The 22,255-nt window shown below is 44.8% G+C and overlaps 1 protein-coding gene across 14 annotated transcripts in view; it reads right to left on the bottom strand.

Annotated features, from left to right (window-relative positions):
• Positions 1–22,255, bottom strand: part of Svil (supervillin) — a 207,326-nt gene that overhangs the window by 145,097 nt on the left and 39,974 nt on the right. For all 14 annotated transcript variants that reach the window (XM_029472009.2, XM_085833544.1, XM_085833552.1 and 11 more), the window contains exon 2: positions 3,222–3,333. The gene's annotated coding sequence lies outside the window, so the exon portion shown is untranslated. The remainder of the gene's footprint in view (positions 1–3,221; positions 3,334–22,255) is intronic.

The following is a 22,255-nucleotide window of genomic DNA, read 5'->3' as shown; positions in this document are numbered from 1 at the left end:
AAGGTGGAGGAAGGGCTCCTGTCACAACTCTCCAGGCCCAATGCAATGCCTTTAGAAAATGGAAAGGAGAGTGCTCATGGCACACTGGGGTGTCTGTGCTCCATCTTGAGGGGTGTGCTCTGTGTGTGTGTGTGTGTGTATGTGTGTGTGTGTGTGTGTGTGTTGTATGTATGCACAATCATGCAGCACTGAGACAAAGAATAAGTCACAGACTATCCTGGCTGACAGCACAGAGCATTTGTCCATATTATCTGTCAGAAAGATTATGTTATTTTGTGACTCGAGAATTACACTAGAACAATATGTATAGCCCAGTGGATATTTTCCTAACTAATGGATTATTAAGTAAATGTTGATGGTTTTCACTGAGTACATATTAATGTTGACTCCAGTGACAGTACCCACATTTCATATGTTTCTGCTCCTCTAAACCTGCCTGCTTGTTTTGGTAAACCAGATTCCTCTCTGATATCATGTGCCCCTAAATCAATGGGCATGTAAGCCTCAATGGACACTGACAGAGAACCAGGCACAGCCATTGGTCCGAAGGTACTCACAGCCCAAATAGCAGCTGACACTGAGGACACAGAAAGCAGAGAAAGCTAAAGTAAGAACCACAGTCCTCTCAAGGAGGCCGAACTCTAGCACGCTTCTGTCCTCGGGGCAGCTTCCTGCATGGTGCGCTCTTCACTTTGTGAGCTTGAGCTATTGCTGCTTACATATGTCCATAAGTATGTATATTTGCATCCATAGTCACACACAGGCGTGTGCGTGCACACACTCACACATATACACAGTTTCTAAAGCCTTTGGTGAATTGATGGGGTAGCTTAGTAACAGAGTGTTCCAAGCACATACAAAGTTCTGCGTTCAATCCTCAGTGCTGCAAACAAACAAACACATAACAACATCTGATGACTTCTACTCCTAACCTCAAAATGAACAAATAAGTAGCAACCACTGAAGAAAACCTCTTCTTGCTACATGACAGGCATGTGCTTATATAAAATGCTTTGATTAAAACAATGAGGATAATAATTACAATTCTAATTAAGCACACATACTGTTTCTATAAGGCATCTTTGTGAAGACAGCACTCCAGTGTCTCACCAGAATATCACAACTCACTCCAAGGACCCAAACACATCTGTAAGCATGGGAGAATGTGTTACAGACAATCTGAAGTCCCTGAATTAGCCAGCATAGTGAGAAAACTATGACAGAGGCAAAGGGTTGACTCCCCAGTGCAAGGCTATCAGGCAAGAGCAACATGTGCTTCGAGTCATCTTGACTGTTCTCTGAATTCCTGGGACCAGCTTCAATCCTGGTGAAAAGCAAGTTTTTTCTTTCCTAACTTTTAGTGGATATGTTTTCACAAAAACAAGATGACACTGGCCATATTTTAATCTTTGCTACCTAGATGACACCTAGGCAAATAGCAATTTTAAAAGCTTGCTGTTCTGTATACTAGATATGATACCAAAAAAATATACACTAAGGGCTTGTGATGATTAGCTACACAAGTTAGAGTCATCTACAAAGAGGGAACCTTCGTAGAGGAATCGCCCTGATCGGATGGCCTGTAGACTGGTCTGCGTAGGAGGCATTACTTGATTAATGACTGATGCAGCTGATGCTATCCCTGGGCATGTAGTCTTGGGTTGTATAATAAAATAAGACGAGCAAGCCATGAGGAGCAAGCAGTAGATAATCATCACACCACCATGGCCTCTGTTTCAGTTGCCAGGCTCTTCCAGACCTGCTTTTATGATGAATGGAAACCTGAGGAATGAAATAAACCTTTTCCTCGCCAAGATGTTTCTGGTTCATGTTTTATATCAGCAATATGAAAGCAATTCAGGCCCGGCCCAGGCTCACTGTGCATACCCTGCCCACATACTCTCAGTATGAAAGGAAGGTGAAGGACCCAGACTGAATCTTGATAGCCTTCATCTTTTCTCTCCATCATTTAAGTTGGATCCCTTGTTACCATATTACCAGGTAACTCTCCAAAGCTTCAAGGATGAGGCTCCCTATGAGCCAGTGACTGCCCTTGTAGTAAGATGTGCATAATGCCAAGGGCCTACAGTAGCTTCTTCAACTCTCTTATACTTTCTTAGTCATATTCTTAAGTGAATGTGCATTTGTGAGACTTTACATACAGCCTACAGACAATGCTTAGCACAATATAAATTCCTAGTTCTCCTTGAGGTAACTCTGAAATCAAGAGTGAAGCCAGGCTGCATCAATGATAGTGAATATTCATGGACAGAATCACTATAACCCAGTTCTTAGTGGGTAGGTGCCCATGAATAGATCCTGTGGATCCTCTGGTTCGTTGCTTATGTGTATGTTTCCTGGTCCCCTAAGATGAAGCTTATGTTTAAGCCTCATGACAAGGACTTCTAAATGCAAAGCCAAAATGGTTCGATTTCCTCCAGGTCTGTTTGTTGACAAATGGTCACTCAGTATACTATAATTTCTTCTTGACCAAGTCCAGCAGGTGTCCAAACTGCAAGTATTACTAAATTATAACAACCCAGCTGCCTACTAACTGACTAACTAGCTAACTAACTAACAGAATGGCAATACACACAGCCTGAATATGCAGGCAAAGGGATGATTCACATAAATACAGCATGCAATTGAAAGTGCCACTTCTGCAAATTCCCATTTTGCATTTCTGTAGCACATGAACCATGGGTTTCTTTACTCATAAAATGTGAAGCTGCTTTATGAGGAAATGTCAAAAATAAAGGGAAACAGTGCTCAAAAATTAATTTTAGATGGAAATAGCAATAAAAAAGAAATAACATTTAAAGAATAATCTGTGTCAAATATTCCAAGTAGAGAGTCTAGGAGCCCAGATTTCAAAGGCAGGGGCAAGAAGCCCTGGAGTTCAAAGCCAGCCTGGGCGAGTCAGTGCGAGAGCTGGCCAAAAGAGCCACATTAAAGAAACAAAAACTCCCCAAACATCTAGTTCAAATATAATTGTCCAATTCCTAACTCAACTCTTCAAATGGAGGAAACAATCTGAGAGAGGAGGACAAAGCACCCCAGAAACAATAGCTTTCTCTTGCATCTCTGAGACTCTAAGAAATGAGTAAAGGACACAGAGACACCATGCCCTTTAAAGGCCTGTGACCCGAGTCAATGAATGGTAACAAAAGCAGCCCTTAGCCGGGCACTGGCCACTAGAGGTCAGAGGAGCCATCAAATACCTGCTTCCTGTCCATTGAATATGAATCAGTCCTCTTTTGAGCAGTTTCAGCCTTGATCTCACCGGGCAGAGAAGGAAATGAGCAGGTAGGTGTCCAGCTCCCACACGGCAGACTGTGGCAAACAAGAGAAACAGGTTTTTGGGTGCATTATTAACAATGACCACAGCAGCTGCTCTTGGCACTGCCTTCATATTAACAGCTAGTCAGTCATCACTAGTTCTGATTAGCAAAGCCTCTTTCTATAGCTGAGGAAACAGGCATAGAAACAGAAAGGAGGATGGGGAATCTGTAGACGGACACATACGCATGTGTGGATTATGATATACTATATCCACTTACAACACAGTGCCACACTAAGAACGGAAGAGTGTTACTATAGCTAAATTATATAGTGATGACTCTGACGTTTAAAAGCAACTCAGCAGGTACATCAACACAACTATTGGCTACAAGGTCCTATGCCCCATGACGCTTGCTTGTTTTGGGGAGGCATGCTCCTGTTTTCTTCCCACGTATTTACAGGGGAATTACTGGTAGGGATGATGATTACATGTGTAAGGAACAAAAGCTCTGTTCATTGTATGACAGTTCCTAAAGTGCCCTGCCATGTAGACAGTGTGAGGGCTCTTCAGTACCTCTTGTTCTACAAACACTATTTGAGTAATTTCAGAACCAATTTCTTAGGTTATGAAGTCTGGGGCTCTACACCATGCTTAGCAGCGTGAGGAACTCTCACCCAACCCAGCTCACTCCCTTGCCCAGAGTTACCGCATTCTGTAGAGCACCCACATGCTGCTTACCTTGTAGCCACCTCTACAGTTAAAATGTCAAGGTGTCCCCAGTGCTTGCGTTCAAGAAACCCTTATTCCACCTAACTGTGCTCTCAACCACAGTAGTACAGATGCTGATAACTTGGTAAGAAGTGAAATAAGAAGCTACGGCATGCTTTCTAAGTTAGCACACAAAAGTCCAACAAGATAAAGTGAAAGAGAAAACAATATTCAAACAAATTACAAAATTTTGTTATAACTGGTCTATTTTATTATAACTGGTCTATTTTACTGTACAGATTCATACATGAAATGTATTATACACACAGGGAAAAAAACTGCTTATATATGGTTTGCCATGGTATCAAGCCATGGTTTGATAATAACCATGATGTCAGACACCCTGCAGGGCATCTTGGAAGCTACAGCCACAGCTAAGAGGAAACCACTGGATTACAAATGGGTAAGTATGAGTCTTTCTCCTTATGCTAAGTATTTGCCAGGTGATTGTGGTGAAGGGAGGGAAATGTGCACACAGCAGCACTGGCTGTCAGCACAGGTCATCACTACGGCCCTGCTCACTGCAATCTTCCAGTAGTGTCGTGTAAATGTTGAGCTATGTTGCAAATCAATGAAAACTAACTGCTGAAGTCTTTACCAAGAAGCAAAATAAGATAACTCTTAGCTATGGAATAGCAAGCCTTGAGTGATATAGAAAATAGCTTTTTAATGAAAACTTACAGCACTGTTTAAAAACTTTAACTGTAATATGATCCAGTTTGTAGACTCAGGCTCCAAACAATGTCAGAAAACTGGCTCTCTCCTTGACTCAATACTCAACAGTCTTGGTGGTCTATGTGTACAAAGTATCCCAGATCCAGTGATTCACCAGAACCTTTGTCACCAAAGACACATATTCTGAGTAATGGGATCTAAGTAGGAAAGATTCGAATGACAGGATTGATCAACACACACCGAGTGTGTAAGAAAAGCACAAGGACAAAACCATGGTAGGTGTGAGGGCTTCCATTGTAGATTACATCATGCCCAGGCGTCTCTGAGAAGGTGATGTTGGAGTGAAGCTCAGGGGAGATCACAGAAAGCCCTGCACAATCAATGATGAGCACGTTCAGGCAAGGGAGGAACAAGGCCCAACTCCTAGCTCTTGAGATGGGAGTGGGAGATGGATGTTCAAGAGACACGTGGTGTGGTCAGTCTGGTTGGAATAGAGACTAGGAAAGGAAGAAGACTAGGTAGCCTCTAGGCCGGAGTGGCTGGAAACGGCTGAGAGCAGATACCCATCACGGATTTGCGATGGTAAGGACAGATGTGCTAAGTGGATCAGTTTGATCCCTTCAAGACAGATGCAGTGCTTGGTGGGCCAGCAAGCCCCAGGCTCCACATGACAGATGTGGTGCATGTCCCCAAATCACATGCTACACCTAAGACAAAGTCTTCATCCAGGATTGCAAAACCAAGGCAAGGTTTAAGTGATTCTTGCTTAGAATAACTGCGGTCTTCTACTAAGACTTCTTCCAGGAAGCTATCAACTGCAGCCTTCCATCTCTTCCTCCATTTCAGCCCTGAGGGCAGCAGCCGGGAGCCTGATGGGAAGCTAGATCAAATAACCCACTCAGGCTCCCCGGAGAGCACAAGCTTCACTTTTCATCTGACCTTGAGAAAATGGTTCAAGCCACTCCAAACCATCTGCTTCTCATCTTTTAAGTTTTACTTAAAAAAAAAAAAAGTTTCCCAAGTCATTCACTTTTTCATTATCAGCCAAGAAAGAGACAGCTTGTGGGCACATAAGGCCAGCAGGGGCAACTCAGATGGCTTCCCAGTTGTTTGCCTGGGACATTTTGAAGTTCTTTAATGTCCTACTCCACACCATATATTGTAGAATATGCTCTTGGAAAGACTCACCCTTTAAAAACTGTACTGCTTTGCTCTGAACGATTACTCAAACATTTGAATGTAGTGACTTTTCCCACACAATCTGCTATTAGAGACTGACTTTCCTGGTTTACTGCTTTAAGGTGTCCAGATATAGTCTTCTCTCCAGTCTGCTCCTGGGGCCTCCATTCACACAGTCTTGCTTCTGCACAGACCAGCTGCTCCTGCCTTCCTCTCTGCTCTAGGCTTCCCTCAGGTCACCTGCTCAGATAATCACCACACTTCCTCCCCAGAGCTCCAAACCAATCGTCTCTATTCTTATTTTCCAAAAACCTTATAGTTAACACACACACACTCACTCAATGTCGAGCCCTCTGCCGGGACTGGATTAGTGTGGCTTTCTTGTTGGATTCCTCTGCTATAATGACCTAAAGATGGGCTAGATCTGGAATTTCAGAGGTCTGTTAAATATTAACCATGATGTAAAATGCTGGAAAAGTGGGTCAATCTGAGTCCCTGTTATGAATCCATACTGCTATCATTTCTTTGTGTGGTTCTAGAAGACTCTCAGAAACTCACACAACCACCAGGTCTTACTTGTACATACACAGGAGAAGCTACTGAAACCTACAGCCTCACTCTGGGGAAAACTCCAAACAATGATACTTACACTACCTGTTCTAGAACAGTATTCAGCAAGTTGTAGCTGCCAGGGTCAAAGCCCTGGCTGTTCTCTTTTGTCAATAAAGTTTTATTGAGACACAATCATGTTTATTATTCTCTTATTACCTGTTCTGTTTTTCCCCATGCTACAATGGTGGGAGGAGCTGGATAAGAATGACAGTGCCTTTAAAACATGAAACGTTCACTCTCTGGTCCTTCGTGAAAAAGTTTGCCTTTGAGCTTTAGGAAAATAAATGGAAAAAATGACCAAGAAGTGGCCACATTAAACAGGATTCCAAACCAAGTCCTTGGTATCTGACAAACAATAGAAATGTCTGCTTTCTTGGTCTCAAGGACCTCTTTGCTATGCACCATGCTCTCTGGGAAGCTGACAGGGGCTCTACTCAGAACCAAGATCATCTAACACCAGCTGCTTCCTGTCTCACCAGCTCTCTAGTCTGCCTTCCCACCTAGGGTGTGGGCTCCTCTGGGGAAGAGCGTCTCTCTTTTCTTTTACTTCCCAGAACCAGGTGCATGCTAATATTTCAGCAAAGCTGGAGTCAGTGGATGAATGGACGAATAGATCAGCACTAGAAATAGCCTTGTTTCTAGAAGATGCTATTTCCCAAAACAAGTTTCACCAAAAAAAAAAAAAAGACTACTGGATATTAAGAAGTTTTAATAAGGAAGGGATGTGCTTCACACTGTTAATGGGAGGCAGAGACAGGCAGATCTCTGTGAGTTCAAGGGCTGTCTGGTCTACACAGGGAATTTCAGGTCAGTGAGGTCAAAGCCTGACTTGAAGAGGAAGAGAAGGAAGAGGAAGAAGGGGAGGAAGAGGAGGAAGAAGGAGGAGGTAAAAATACAACAAAGTAGATTCACTTAGAAATGAATGTTGGCAGGCAGGCAAAGGGCATGTTATTGTGTCAACTCCATGTAGTTTCTGGGAAGTTCCAGTGACAGGAAGTACAGGAGGGTCAACCCCTCACCCAAAATGCTGAGGACGATTCCAAATGTCATACATTTCCAATTCTGGGAGCTCTGTATGTACACATTGAGGTACCTTGGGGTTGGGACCCACCTCTAAGCACAAACCCCATACCCATCTCCTCTGTCTGAAGGAGACTCCATCATCTTAGCATGCTCACTATGTTCTGACCATCATACAGGACAGACAGATGGATGACATTTGTCCTGGGGTGTGCACAGACGGGGAGCATTCAAAGGGGTCAGACTTTGGAGAACCTGGGTTCTTAGTTTTTAGATTAGGGTGACTCAGGTTAAATCATGGCTTTTATTTCAACTTAACCCAAGTTCTAACCAAGACTCTCATCTCCAAATACAAACGCAAGGGACTCCATGCAATCCATTCACAGCCGTGTGCTTTAACTGGCGATGAATTCCCCAAACACAGCTGTATCATCTGTTTTGTTGTTGTTGCTTTCCTTATTTTGTTAAGATCTAGGTATTGATCTAAGCAGTGAGTAATGTGATGGTAAAAATGGATTATAGCAGTGGCTCACAACAGAATTCCACAATCAGGAGGCTCAGGCCAGAAGATCCAGGCCAACCCTAGGCTACATACTAGGGAGGTAGGGAAGACATGAAACAAAGAGGGAAAGGAAAGAGAAGAAAGAGGAGAGAGATCACTTCCCCATGAGAGAAGGAGAAAGAGAAACAGAAAGGTAGGGGAAGAGGAAGAGAGAAGGTCAGGAGGAAGGGAGGGAGGGACAGAGACCCATTCCAGTTCTTCCTCTGGAAAAATTGGCTTAGAAAAATCCCAGAATTAATTTTGATAAAAATTTTCAAGTTAGTTATATTCCATAAATTTTTCGTGTATATGCATATGAGCATTTTGTGTTTCTAAAATAGAGACAAGCTGTCATATCACATTTGTTACTCCATGTAACAAATTACTACGCAGTTCTTAGTTTAAAACGGAACACATAACTTTAGATTTCCAGAAGCTGGGTCTAAAATGGGGCTCTCTGAGCTGGGAGGAAGGGTGTTGATAAGGCCATTATCCTCCTAGACCCCATACTGGAGAATCTATTTCCATTGTGCATATTCTGGGGTCTCTGCACTCCCTGGGCTATAGCCCTTTCTACATCTCTCAGACCCAGGCAGCAGTACACATGGGGCTCGCATGGGGCTCACTCCCAGGGGATCATTCTGACCCCCTTGATTTCCTTCTTCACTTCTGGAGCTGCGGGTTTTACTGGTTCCACATGGAGAACCAATCAAGGATGCTGACTGGCAGCCTTAATTCAGTTTCCATGTAACAACATACTGTGAATTAGAGCATAGGCATGTTTGGGGTAGAGTGACATATATTTGTAGAAATCAGGCCAGGCAGCCCAAGTGACATCCATGACCCCAGAAAGAGACTTGGAGCCCCTACAAGATCCCCAGCCCAGTGCTCTCACCTGCTGGGAGCTGTTTCTGTCCCTAACAGCAGCCCAATTGCCTCCTTGGGCCATGCCGCCTTCCATATCCCTAGAGCCCGTGCCGCTTCTCACTATGCCCTCATCTCAAACTGTTTCAGTTGAAAGATTATTTCTCCCGGATATCAACCCTCCAAACAGAAAATCCGTCTCTCTCCTCTCCTCTCTATTCTATTCTGAGAGATGCCTCACTTGAGGATTGCACAAAAGCTGTTTAAGGGATAGTGAAGATGCCTTCGTTTGTGTGTTTGTGTCCTGCTTCTATGTCTGTGCTACCAAAGAGTCCATGAGGTCATTCAATTTCCTGGCATCAGCTGTGGGGGTCGGGGGAGGGGTGGCGGTACGGGGTGGTGGTGGTCTGATTTGGTCTTCTAGTGTTGAAGAGTCAAGCCAGAAATTCATTCATGCTAAGTATGTGTTGTTACACTAAGGGACATCATCACCAAGATCAAGTCTGGGTAACTTGCTCCACACAGATACTTGGTAACTGCATTGCAGAGAGTACATTCAGTGATCTTTGACCATGAAGACAAAGCAAGGCACATTCTGGAACTATGTACAGGGATTCACAGCAATTTCCTCTGGTCAAAGATAAGTAGAGAGATTTGTTAGGCTCTGGCTGGCTCTGCAAGCAGGGCAGAGGAGGTCATTCTGGCCCTAAGGTATTACATCAAGGGGCCCCAAACAGCTGGCTCTTGGAGCACTGGGCTGGATCTTGGTTCGGGGAAATCAGAGCCAGGTTTTCTGTTTTTGACAACAGTCTGTGGCCACTAGGGCAGCATTTCAGCTGGCACTGGCCCGGGATGCAATCCCTCCCATTTGGCCATATGGAAAGGATTTTCCAGCTCACGGTTCCTGCTAGAATGTTTTCATGACCCTTGGGCTTGGAAGCATTTACTGACAGCTAGCCGGAGCAACAAGAGTTCCTCTCAGGTCACCAGACCCCATCAGCCCATGGGAGCATCTTTACCTTAGAGACACCTCAAAATTAAGGTGAATTATCGATACACTGTGCTCAACTGTTTACTACTTGGAGATAGCTCAGTGAGGAAGAGCACCTCCTGCAAAGTATGAGGACCCCAGTTTAAATCCCAGCACCCACATATACATCTGGGTGTGGTCATGAGCACACCTATAACTCTAATAGTGTAGTGCTATGAGGGGTGGAGACAAGGGGCTTTCTGGGGCTTATTGCCTGGCAGCCTGGTCCAGGTTCAGTAAGAGACTCTGTGTGGAGGGAATAAGGTGGTGAGTGATGGAGCAGGACACCCGACTCCTGCTCTGTGTAAACCTTACATAGGCTTACACAGGTGTGAGCGCCCACATACTCATGTGGACATACACTGTATACGTGTAAACATATGCATGCATACAAATACACATGTGTACATATGCATACTTGTGTACACACATGTACACATACAGTCACACATTCCCCAATACAGTGTGAACATACACCACTCACATGCACACACATCCACATATGCACACATGTGGACACACATGCATGTACCCACAAACTCATGCGAACATATACCATGCATGTGCACACACACATACACACACACTCATGTGAAAATACACCATACACATGCACACACAAAGGCACCCACACTCTTGTAAAAATACCCCACACATGTGCACACACATACACATGCACAAATGCACACACATACACATATTTGCACATATGCACACAAATACACACATGCAAGAGTGTATACACACAGACACACATTCGGGGAAGAGAGAGAGAGAGAGAGAGAACTGTGATCACATTTAAAGAATTAAAATGGTGTAAACTTAAGTAGGGAGAAACCTACAGACCTAAATCTCTCATCTCAGTGTCTCAGATGCCTGATGCCTTTTCTGTACATTCTCCTATAGATGGGTTCCCAGCTTGGCCTCCACCCTGTATTTGGGAACTCAAATGTCACAAAAGAGTCATTTACTTTCCACCCCAGGCAATGCCTTCAGACAAGCATGCGGGAAGCTTCCTACTCATCTTGTTCTTTCATCTAGTTGGGCTTTGGTAAGATCCCCAAGCCAAAGAAAACTGTTCCAGGGAGCATCAGGTCTCAGCAAGCCCTCTTTGTGAGCTCCACATGAGCCACTCCCCCAGCTTCCCTGCAGGGGAAGGGGCAGAGCTGCTTTTACCCTGGAATCCTGTTATCCACCCAATCAGGCAAATCACTGACCACTTCATGTTTGATAGTGCCTCTCTCCTCAGTCACTATGGCCAATGTCCCACTTTGAGTTCAGAGCTCAGAAAGTCCAAGTGTTCAAGCAAGACACCTGCCTGCAGGCCTGGATGCCTAGGCACCCTCTTCTAGGGTAAAGATACTGTGTAACGGATACTGTGTAACGTGAGTATTTACCTTCTTCTTAATATAGACATTGTCCTCACTAGTTTTATGTCAATTGACACAAGCTAGAAACATCTGAAACCAGGGAACCTCAATAGAAAATGTCTCCATTAGATCCAGCTGGAGGGCATTTTCTTAATTAGTGATTGATGGAGAGGGCCCTGCCCATTGTGGGTGGTGGTAGCCCTGGCCTGGTGGTTCTGGGTTGTGTTAGAAAGTGGGCTGAGCAAGCTTCTAAGCAGGACTCCTCCATGAGTTCTGCATCAGCACCTGTCTCCAGGTTCCTGTCCTGTTTGAATTCCTGTCCTGGATTCCTTCAATGATGGACGATAGTGTGGAAGTGTAAGCCAAACAAACCCTTTCCTCGGAACTTTAGTTATGGTGCTTCATCCTGGCAATAGAAACCCTAACTAAGACAGACACCAACAGAGTTGAGGCCTGCCGGGTCTGGAGCAGGTTGGGCCTAGAATCTCACTAGAATCCTGTATTTGTGAAGAACAGCTCCATGAAGCACACATGTAGATATCATGACCTGGAAGAGTTAAGGTCATCACAGTCAGAAATGAGTCATGAGTATGCAGAAGACACAGCAGAGGACACTCTCCCGCCATAGCCCCTCATACACAGGAGCATGATCCTGGCTGCAAGTCTGGCCATCCTCTGTTGCCGGCTTTCTTATGGCAGTTTGTGTATACAATTTTAAACAGTCAAGGTTATGTATATGCACTGGAGGAATAAGTCCCTCCAGGGATGTCAGAAGTTCTCAGATGGGATAGGAAATACATCTGCAATGCCCTTGGGGACTAGAAGCAGCCATTAGGTACTGAAGCCACTGAAGCCACAGGCATGGAGCCCACAGAACCCCTCCCTGGTCTGCGGGTTCTACTCCCTTCTTCAACAGCAAAGACTTCGTGTGCATTTGTGCATGTGGGATGCACAGGCACACAAGTGCCTCTGCACATGGAAACCAGAAGTTGTCAGGAACCTTCTCAATATCTCTGTACCTTATTTTTTGAAACAGTTTCTCTCACTGAACTCATAGATCATCCGTCAGCTAGGCTGCCTCGTCAATGGGCTCCAGGGATCTGGAGACAGATTGGTGTCTGTCTGCCTCTGTCCCTCTGTCCCTCCAGAGAGGTGTTACAGATGCATGCCACCACGCTTAGAGTTCTTTTATGTGACTGTTGGAGATGTGAACTCAGCCCCTCATGCTTGTATAGCAGGTACTTTCCTAACTGAAGCATCTCCGAGATCTTGTACTTCTCTATGAAGTATTTTGTTAGCCAAGCAATTGCCTAAAACCAAAAGCATTGAGTGTGGATTTGAAGATCTGAAGATGAAAGGTGAGAATGCCAACCACTTACTGAACACCTAGGCACTGACAAGGATGTGGGAGAGAGACCCGGTCTCATCTTTATAGAAATCTTGGCTGGAAAGAGCCTGAAAGCAGTGGTTCTCGATCTGTGGGTCATGACCCATGGGGAGGGGGCAAACAACCCTTTCACGGGGGTCGAATTTTAGATATTCTACATGCCAGGTGTTTACATTAGGATTCATAATGGTATCAAAATTACAGTCACAACTTAGCAATGAAAATAAACCTACGGTTAAGAGTTGATACAGCATTCGGAACTGTATTAAAGGGTCACAGCATTAGGAAGATTGAGAACTACTGCATTCATCATGGGACATACTCTACATTCTGCCCTCTCTCCCATCCCTGCCATGGTGACACCTGATATAGCTGCTTTCCCAACAGAGGCACAGGCATGGGACCCTTAGTGATCATCAGACTTAGCAAGTTAAGAAGGAAGAGAATAGACTTCCCAGCTAGAAGGGGTATGTGTATAGCCATACGGTTGAGACTGAGCCTGGTACTTGCAGAGCTGGGACCACACACGTCCACAAATGAGATGCCTGGGCAAGGTTGGAGTCTAGAGGCCTGCACCAGAAATACCTCTGATGCCACACTGATACCCTGGACTTAAGTTCTGGGACCACAAAGATTTACACGTGAAAGCACAGAATGGATAGAAGAAAGGTGGAGTTGGGTGCGATGAGGTGGCAGGGATGCTGTAACCAGAATATGTGGGTGCTACCTGTAGGGTTGGCCTTAGGGACAGAAGAAGGTATGTCAACACAGGGCACTGAGTGTAGGATAGAATGATGTGGGCCCTCCTATAACAGGCTGCAGAGACATCCCACAGATCCACTGGCAAGGGGAGTCTCTCCATGGGTGATATTGGGAGTTGATCAGAAGAGGGCAAGGGACCACAACTAGACACTGATCAAAACAGGAGTGAGGGAAGACAGGCAGGCAGACACTGGGCAGCTCAGGAAGAACTAAAAAAGCCTGATGAAGAATTCAAAGCAGACGTGAGGACTTCTAACACTGAAGTGGTGGGGGGTTGCGGGGAGGTTGAAGAGGAAGGAGAGACAGGAAAAACATGGAACTTCACAGCTTTGCAGAGTAACATCTTCCTGTCTGTCTCAGTAGTATTTATCAGTCACAAGAAGTCTTAAAGTCCTCTCTCCTGAAATCCCCTTCCTAGTGGAAGCTGTGAGCATGGAGCTGTGGGGAAGCTTGCCTCCCTGCCTCTTTAATCACCTGTGAAGGCAAAGTAAGTCTGAAAGCAAAACCAGCAGGCACCACTAGATCACCAGACATACCTTGCCCTCCTCTGTCAGTTGCACTTCCTAACTACTAGACACCGGGAACCTGTGTCATCCCTGGAATGCAGCCAGGTACTGCTGCTGAGACACACAAAGTTCAAGAAACATGGAAGGTGCACCTTGGCCCTCCACCAGAGGCATATGTTTCATCTTCCTGTGACTCACTGCAGCCATGAGGTGATACCCAGCCCAGGGAAAAGTTCAGTGGGGACAACCAGCTCACGCCCTTCCTGCTCTCCCCAGCCTGAACCTGCAGCCCATCAGACCTTTTCCTGGGTGGAGCTGGCAAGCACAGCCTCTAAAAGGGACCTAATGGGCACACGGGCACTAGCTCTCAATTCTGCTTCTCTTCCATCCGATGTCTGCGTCAGAAAGACCCCTGATGTTCTGGACTTGAGTTCTGGGGCCACAGGCAGATTTACACTGTAAAAGAGCAGATGGGTAAGGAAGGGAGGAGTCCAGTGCCAGTCTGGAGTAGCCACGAATGGAGCAGGAGGGGAAGTGACTGTAACCAGAATATGTGGGCACTACCTGTAGGGTTGGCTTTGGGGTCAGAAGAAGGTATGTCAGCACAGGGCACTGAGTAATAGAACAGAAAGAACTGAGACCCTCAGCTTTGTCTGAGAAACACAGACTCATGTTCAATGACTACTCTGCTGTCCGCACAGAATAGCAAATGGGGAACTTGGTGGTGGGAAGCAAGCACCCAGAATTCACAGGGGCAGAGTTGGGAGGTTCAAAGGTCTTCCCAACTGGCACATTTATTGACATTACTCCTAGTAATGCTCCCAAGCCAGCACATCCTCTGCAGAGACACTCATCACTTTCTCCCTTTGGGGAAGCTTCTCATGGTCACCTACCTGAACTCTCTTGGACCTTGGGAGCCAGCATAGCACACCCTCTTGCTTGTGCCCAGGGCCCTGCTCCCCAGACACTCCACCCGACTGCCCTGAGGAGAATCAGAGCAGACCTAAGACTACCACTAGGAGCTCAGAGCAGTCCTCCACCATGGATGGACTGCAGGGACACAAACTATCCTCTCCTTCCTGGCAGCTAAGGATAAGAAAGTTAAGGGGGTGGGGAGAGATTAGAGGAAATCATTTCAAAGTATCACCCAGGCCCTGCACATCGCAAACACAATATCAGGACAGCATTTTGGTTGATTTTTTTAAATTCCTGAAAACAAAACCCCAAATGAAGAAATGTCAGAATTTCTTTCTGGCTGGAGTGGACAGTAGAATCGTTTGCTTGACTATCTCCTGGTTCATTGAGTCCATCTGCTGCAGCATCCCAGTCTGAGCCACACAGATATCTCCATCACTACACATTCTCCACCAAGCTGAGCAGTCATGTCAGCAGCCTGCCTGACATTTCAGAAACTCCAGCACTCAAGAGACCGAGGCAGGAGGATCACAGCCAGTTTGAGATCTGCTGGGTCTGTACAGCATCTCAAAAACAAAGCAAAAATCTCCTTAGGAAAAATTCACATCTGTTCTTATTTATTTATCTTCAATTATGTGTGTCCATTTGAGTGTGAGCCCTTGTGGGTGCCCATGGGCTCCAGAGATCGCAGAACTTCTGAAGCTGTGGTTACAAGCAGCTCAGCAACCGGACATGGGTCCTGGGAACTGAACTCAGATCCCCTAAAGAGCGATGCATGCTTTTAACCACTGAACCATCTCTCTACTTATATTTTGATTGTTTGTTTGTTTGTTTCCACACTATCCATTGACTCTCAGACCAACGTGTCAAATGAATATGAATTTAAATGAGTTCCTGTAACTACATGTCAGTCATAGACAGAGCACTTGAAAGTGTACCATGGACTGACACGGAAATGTGGGACAGGAACTGTGACTGTCCTGAACAATGAAATGTTGTGTACATATTAGAAGGACAATCTTTTGGGGGCATATACGTGATCTAATTGCAAGCTTGAGCTTTAGTTGCAAGGTCTGGGAAACATGGAACTACAGGGTTCAAGGAAGGAAATCCATCTCGAGAACCACTGCCACCTTCCTAGGAAGATGGCTGGGAGTGGGAAGTGGCCCCTGGGAGAGAGCCAGGAGCAGCCAGTAGTGTGGCACTCACACCATCAGCTGCCTAGGGGCTTACATGAGGACTGGAGGAGGTAGAGAGTGGGTAACTAGTGAGTTTTATGAAATGTATACAAGAAATATAGGCTTGTAGGGAGAAAGGCTTGCCTAGCATGCAGAATCCACAACTTCATCCTTAACACTGAAAAGAAAAATTAATCCTGTGAGACTACAATGAGCCCCTGTGCTTGGCCAGACTATAATGTAGACATTCTCCCATGCTCTTTAAATGCAAGGATAACACACAAAACAGACATGGAGAGGCAGACCTAGTGGTGAGCATAAAAGGAGTCAGGCTGGGGGTGTAACTCAATGGGCAGATGGCTCCCTAGATTCTGTCCCCCAGCCCAAGAGGGTGAGAGATGACAGACAAACATAGATGTTTATGCAGGCAGTACTTTAATCTCCAGGTACATCTACCTAGCTGAAAAGTCACATTTGAGAAGAGTATGTAGGTTGTTAAAAATCAAATAGCCCTACCACTGGCTGCCTCACAAAATTACATCATGATGGTGCTGTTAGTGGCAGGGTTCAGTTTCTGTAAGAGAGCACAGCCCTGATGCTCAGTCATCTGTTTCTTTGCTGCTTATTGCAGTGGTACAGCACACTGGTGAACACTGAGGTGACAGCCGTCACCTTCCACCCTGTCAGTCAAGTCTCAAAGAGAATCCAGCACTCCTGAGGTTCTCCTCCTGTTTTAGGAAGCAGCCATCTCCAGTGTTAGAATCTAAAACGAAAAGAGTGAGGAGGGTGGGCGATGTAAAATCCAAAGCTGGAAGACCCATGCGTGAGAAGCTGCAATTACCGAGGACCTCCTGTTTCACGAATGCCCCTCTGTACCTTTGACCTACTACAGGAGAACTGACACATGACTTCTGTAACTTTCTAGGTTTTCTCCTACTGCGAGTTCATTTATCTATTTATTATTCATTCATTTATTCATAGTACTGGAGATTGAACCTTGGGCTTTCAGCATGCTGAGCCTCTGAAGCTAATCTTTCCCACTGAACTATGCCACCTGCCCCTCCCTACCAGGTAATTTCTATCACAACTGAACGTGCCTTGACTGACTTGCCACAAGCCAGCCTCAATGATACAGCTGGGGTCTGCTGCTGCAGACAACTAAGCTGCCCTCGTTTCGTCCATTATAGTTCCCTTCCTTGCATTGGCACGCAACGAGTATGGTGTATGTGCAACAAATACGGCCAAGAACTCACCCACACATGCCAAGGAAGCAAGGGTACCCAGAGACTGCAGCAGATGTCACTCAGTAAGAAGGGAAAGTGTCACTAGCTTCCTTCACCTGGGTAAGAGGAAGCAGAACTATTACGTGTAGCTGCAGAAGCCAAAGGTCAGAACTGAAGGTAATCAAACTCCAGATGCAGCATACAGGTCGCTCAAGCACCCACAATGTCATTCGGGGTCCTTCCTGGATCTCTGACTTGTTCCTCAGCTTCCTGGTCAGCCCACCCTCTAAATCTCCATTGATTGATCTGGTAACAACACTGACAATTTTCCTTCCTGCATTTTGTTTTTCATTCTTCCTTCTGCTTCACACCACTGGGTTTGGCTTTCCTTGGCTTGTTTTCCAGTTTACACAACAACAAGCTGCAACGAAGCACTCACTTGAGCATGGAATTGTGCTGCATGTCTGAGATGGTCTTTGCCAAACATTGCTTCTTCAGGAAGAGGTCTGCAGAAAGTGACCCCAAGGTCAAACTCTGAATATGTACAGATGCCTAGCTGCCTATAGGCAAGTTATATTTAAGTATTTTTAAACATTCTCACCCTGGAGACCAAAGTACTAGAAAAGAAGAATCTAAACCAGAAGATGCTGTGGCCGCACCATACAATTACATACAGGCAAGGCAGCAGCAACAAAGCAAAGAGAAAGTGCCTATATACTGATGGCAGTGCCGACGTACAGACGAGAGCTTTGCTTATCCAAGACTCATGGTAGGAAATACGTATCCATCCCTGCAATGGTTAATAGCAATTAGCAGCTTGACAGTATCTAGGGTCACCTGGAGAGAGCCTCTGGCATGTCTTTGGCAAGATAATCTAGACTAGGCTACTGGAGGTGGTACACTGAACATGTATGGAGTCTCTCCATGGTCTGGGTCCTAGCCTGCATAAAAAGGGAGCTAGGCTTAAGCACCCATCTCTGCTTCCAGATTGTGAATGCAATGTGGTCAGCTGCCTCAGGCTCCTGCCACCATCTCTTCTCCTCCCCCAAAGGACTGTGCCCTCAAACTGTGAGGCAAAATAACCCCTTACATTGCTTTTGTCAGGAGTATTTCAGAGCACAGGACAAATAAGTAATGATGAAAATCACGTAAAGCAAAGAGATAATGCTGCTTAATATCTTCTAGGTTCGAGGATTCTGTGACAATACTGCCATTTCTGGGTCTAAAACACTCAACAATCTAGAATCACAGAAAGGTCTGACTTTCTGTGCAAGGTACAAGGGCTATCCACTGGCAGAACAGAGTAGCCCCAGCTCTGCCCATTTATGGGCCTCTGATTTCCTAACCCTTGTTCAGTACACACCATCTAGCTCCTTCCGGTTAGAAACTGATGGGAAATGCCTTCCAAACATTCAGCTATCACTCAATGACCAATCATGTCATGACTAAGGCTTTTTCAGAAATCCGTTCATCTGCACCCTGTCCCTCCACCGCAAACAGGACTGAAACCCTTGCTGCCAGTGCGGGGCAGCAGGATATTAACAGACATGCTGCCAAATCTTCCTTGATATCTACACTTTGATAACACATTGAGAGCAGACTGCTTTCTTCCAGCACCCACTCTCCAGGCTCAGATCTGCACTCATAACAATGATTGCCTAAATTTTGTTAAATAGAAACTAAAAGGAAATTATTTTCAGATTTTTCAGCTTAGTTTAAGACAACACTTAACGTATTTTGTTTTGCTTTTTCCCCTCCAACATATTGTGGAATTTTGGTCCCCATTTAAGTGGGTCACCAGTGGCTCCTTTCTGGTTTTAATTATCCTCGGATAACAAAGACATTCTGTAGAGGTCATAGACAGAATTTTTTAAAGTATAAATCAGTACTTTGGGCTGTCTTTATGTCATTTTGAGCCAAGTACATATTTTTAAAAACAGGAGTGCCTTATCCAGAGCATGCAGTACATACAAGGAACACCATGTTTTACTTTTTCCCTGACATCAGAAATAATGTGCTTTATTTGATACAAAATAAAAATAAAAATAACAACAAACAACACACATGACTGTCTCAGTTCTTCTACAGAGTGTCAAAGTTTGAAATGTTTACAGAATCTTGAGTTCTCAGTTCTGACATCCAACTGTATTTGAACAAAGGTCCCCTGACTGTTAATAGTCCCTGGTTTAAGCTCTGGGACCTTCCCTGTGTGTTAATAATAATTGCTTTTGTTTGGCTTGGTTTTGATTTTTTTGAGACACGGTCTTTCTGTGGAGCCTTGTTTGAGAATAGTTGCTGATTTAAGCATTAAGACCTTCCTGTGTGTTATAGTCCCTGGTTTAAGCTCTGGGATCTTCCTGTGTGTTATTATAGCCTCTGGTTTAAGCTCTGAGATCTTCCTTGTTTGTTAACAGTCTCTTCACGTCTGTTAATGGTCTCACATCCCTAGTTTTATCACCTGGGTCTGCATGATTTCTCGTCTAAACCTCACCTGAGAATAATCAAATTAACTGAGCTTTCCTGTGTGCAAAATGTTCATTATAAAAAATAGTTAATATCAGGGCTATCCAGCAGTCATTTGGATAATGAAAGCTATTCCCTAATCAAAAATTCAAGGCGTCATTTTGTAAGCATCAACTGCTCAGGGGACATTTTCTTCCCAGAAGGGAAGAGTAAGAGAATAGCTTTCCCATTCAATAGGAAAGAGAATAGCATTCCACAGAGAAGAGATAACTTCTTGTACATTTTGATCTGCACTAGAATTAGCGTCTAAGCCACTGACCACAATTTATCTTAAAGACAACAACAGATAATCCTCAAAGGTTCATCTGACATGGACTCCCCAGATAAACAAGTTTTGACTGAACCGTTAATATTACCTACCATCTTTGATTAAGATCAAGCGATTCAGTCTTCCTGTCAAATTTACTCCTCTCTTGCTGAGTGGCTCAAGGCTAAGGACCTGATGCCCGCTTCCGGATTTCCTAAGGCAGCCAGGCTCTGCACTCGCCCAGGGTATGAACTGCTCTCTTCCTCCCTCAGGGCCTCAGAAGGCTCAACAGCCATTCTGAGATTTCTGCCATATTCCTCTGTAGACATGCACTAGCACTAATTCTACATTGTGTCTAGGAGCAGGAAGAAAGCAAGCTCTTGGCAAAGACTGGAGGCTTTCGAGGTAAGCCAACATACTCAGTTCCACCCCCAGGATGCCAGCAACAGACAGGGGTCCTTGCTCAGCTCACTCCATGCTCAGATAGCAGGCTAAGCAGTAGCAATGTCCACACATTCCTACAATCAGGGCCTGAAAGGCAGACTGGGCTACATGAAAGACATTTCCACACAAGGTAACTTCAGAAACCATAAGAAACACATGAACAAAACTGAATTTGGTTCCTCTTTGGGGGCAAATTTACAAGCAGCCACATTAAAACCACTTATAACTCAAGTTATGACTCCATCACAGAGGATGTGGCTCAGTGGACTAATTCCCCTGGCTATGCTGGACAGTGGCCCTATGCCACAGAGGAAAACAGAGTGTACCCATCCCCAGTCTTGAGCAGGCTAGGTCAGACCTTGCTTACCATAGTAGGCTAGCCCACCTAGGGTGGAGTCTTCTGACCTAATGTCTATTGTCCTGTCACAGCTGCAGCTTCATGCAAGAAGCCACTACCTGCTGAGCAGCTAAGCTTGCTTTCCTGAGATCCTGGCAAAGTGAGGGATGGGTCCCCCCCCCCCCTTTAAAAATCAGACCCTAGAATTAAAGTTGAGCCTTGATGAGAGAACTTTGTCTTGGCTCATTATTTCTCTCACCATCTTTCCCAACCATTCCCCAGCTTTCCTTTCAGGAACCCAGTAACCAGTGGCTGCTGGTGGCTACAGGTGGCATCCAAATAAGGGACCTGTATATGGAAAGACCAACTGAGGAACACTGTCTTGGTGAGGCTCCACAGAAAAAGGAAGAAGATTATCATGGTAATGTTCATTCATGGTAAGGAACATTCAGCATTAATGTTAGCACTATAAATTTCCTCTTTTGAAGGCTGTTGATTGCAAGGGTGCAAAAAGGATACAGGCTAGACTGAGTCAGCATGGGCCAAACACTGATATCAGCTAGAGGTTGACAGTGGAAAATGGGACTGGAAAATTCTAAACAGGCATTTGTACGCAGTCAAGACCTGCTTCAGGCGAGAGGAGTAGGGTATAAGATAAGATAAAACGAGTAAAAACCAAAAAACACACAAAAACAGAGATGCTAGATACTTGAAAGACAGAGATAGAGAGAAGGAAAATGGATTTCAGAGTTCTCCCAGGGAAAGAAGGAAATGGGGAGACGTCCTGCTTCTTCTCTGGCCCCTACAGGAAACATCCTTACTTCTGGTTACATCAAGTTCTCTACCCTCTCTGTATTGTCTGTGGTTGGTGCACCGATCTGTCCACATGTCAATTTGTGTCTGTTTTTGTTTCATTGTCTGAATGACTGTTGTTCTATGTTTTATGTTGAAAAGAAAAAATGGTTAAAACTTAACTGCTGGCTATTTGTCTATTGATTCAGTCTCAATTTGCACAGCGGAGGCTGTTTTAAGTTGCATCTCACCCTTAGCCTGGAGTCAAGCATAGCAGGAGAGGCCCTAACTGATAATTGTGTTTTCCTAGAAAAATCTCTGAAATTGTGATTATTGGGTTCAGCAAATGACAAAGTGCTTTTCTCTTGAAATTATAGCTAGAAAAAGTAAAAATTCTTTTTTTGGTCTAAATTTATAAGATTCGTGTAGCCAATTCATTTGGTTTCTGACTGGTCTTAAAGGTATAAATATGCTCTGCATGTCTTGGCTATAGATTATTGGCTTATAAGTTATTGAGTATGATTAAAAAGGTGTAACATTGGTAACAAGAAAGTTAGCTTAAAACTGGTAACTCAGGGTTGGAGTCATTTTAAACAACA

This window comes from Mus caroli, unplaced genomic scaffold (assembly GCF_978045245.1).
Source record: "Mus caroli unplaced genomic scaffold, Mus_caroli_1 scaffold_19, whole genome shotgun sequence".
Taxonomy (NCBI): Eukaryota; Metazoa; Chordata; class Mammalia; order Rodentia; family Muridae; genus Mus; species Mus caroli.
The sequence above is the reverse complement of the archived record's forward strand: the minus strand, read 5'-3'. Positions and strand labels throughout refer to the sequence as shown.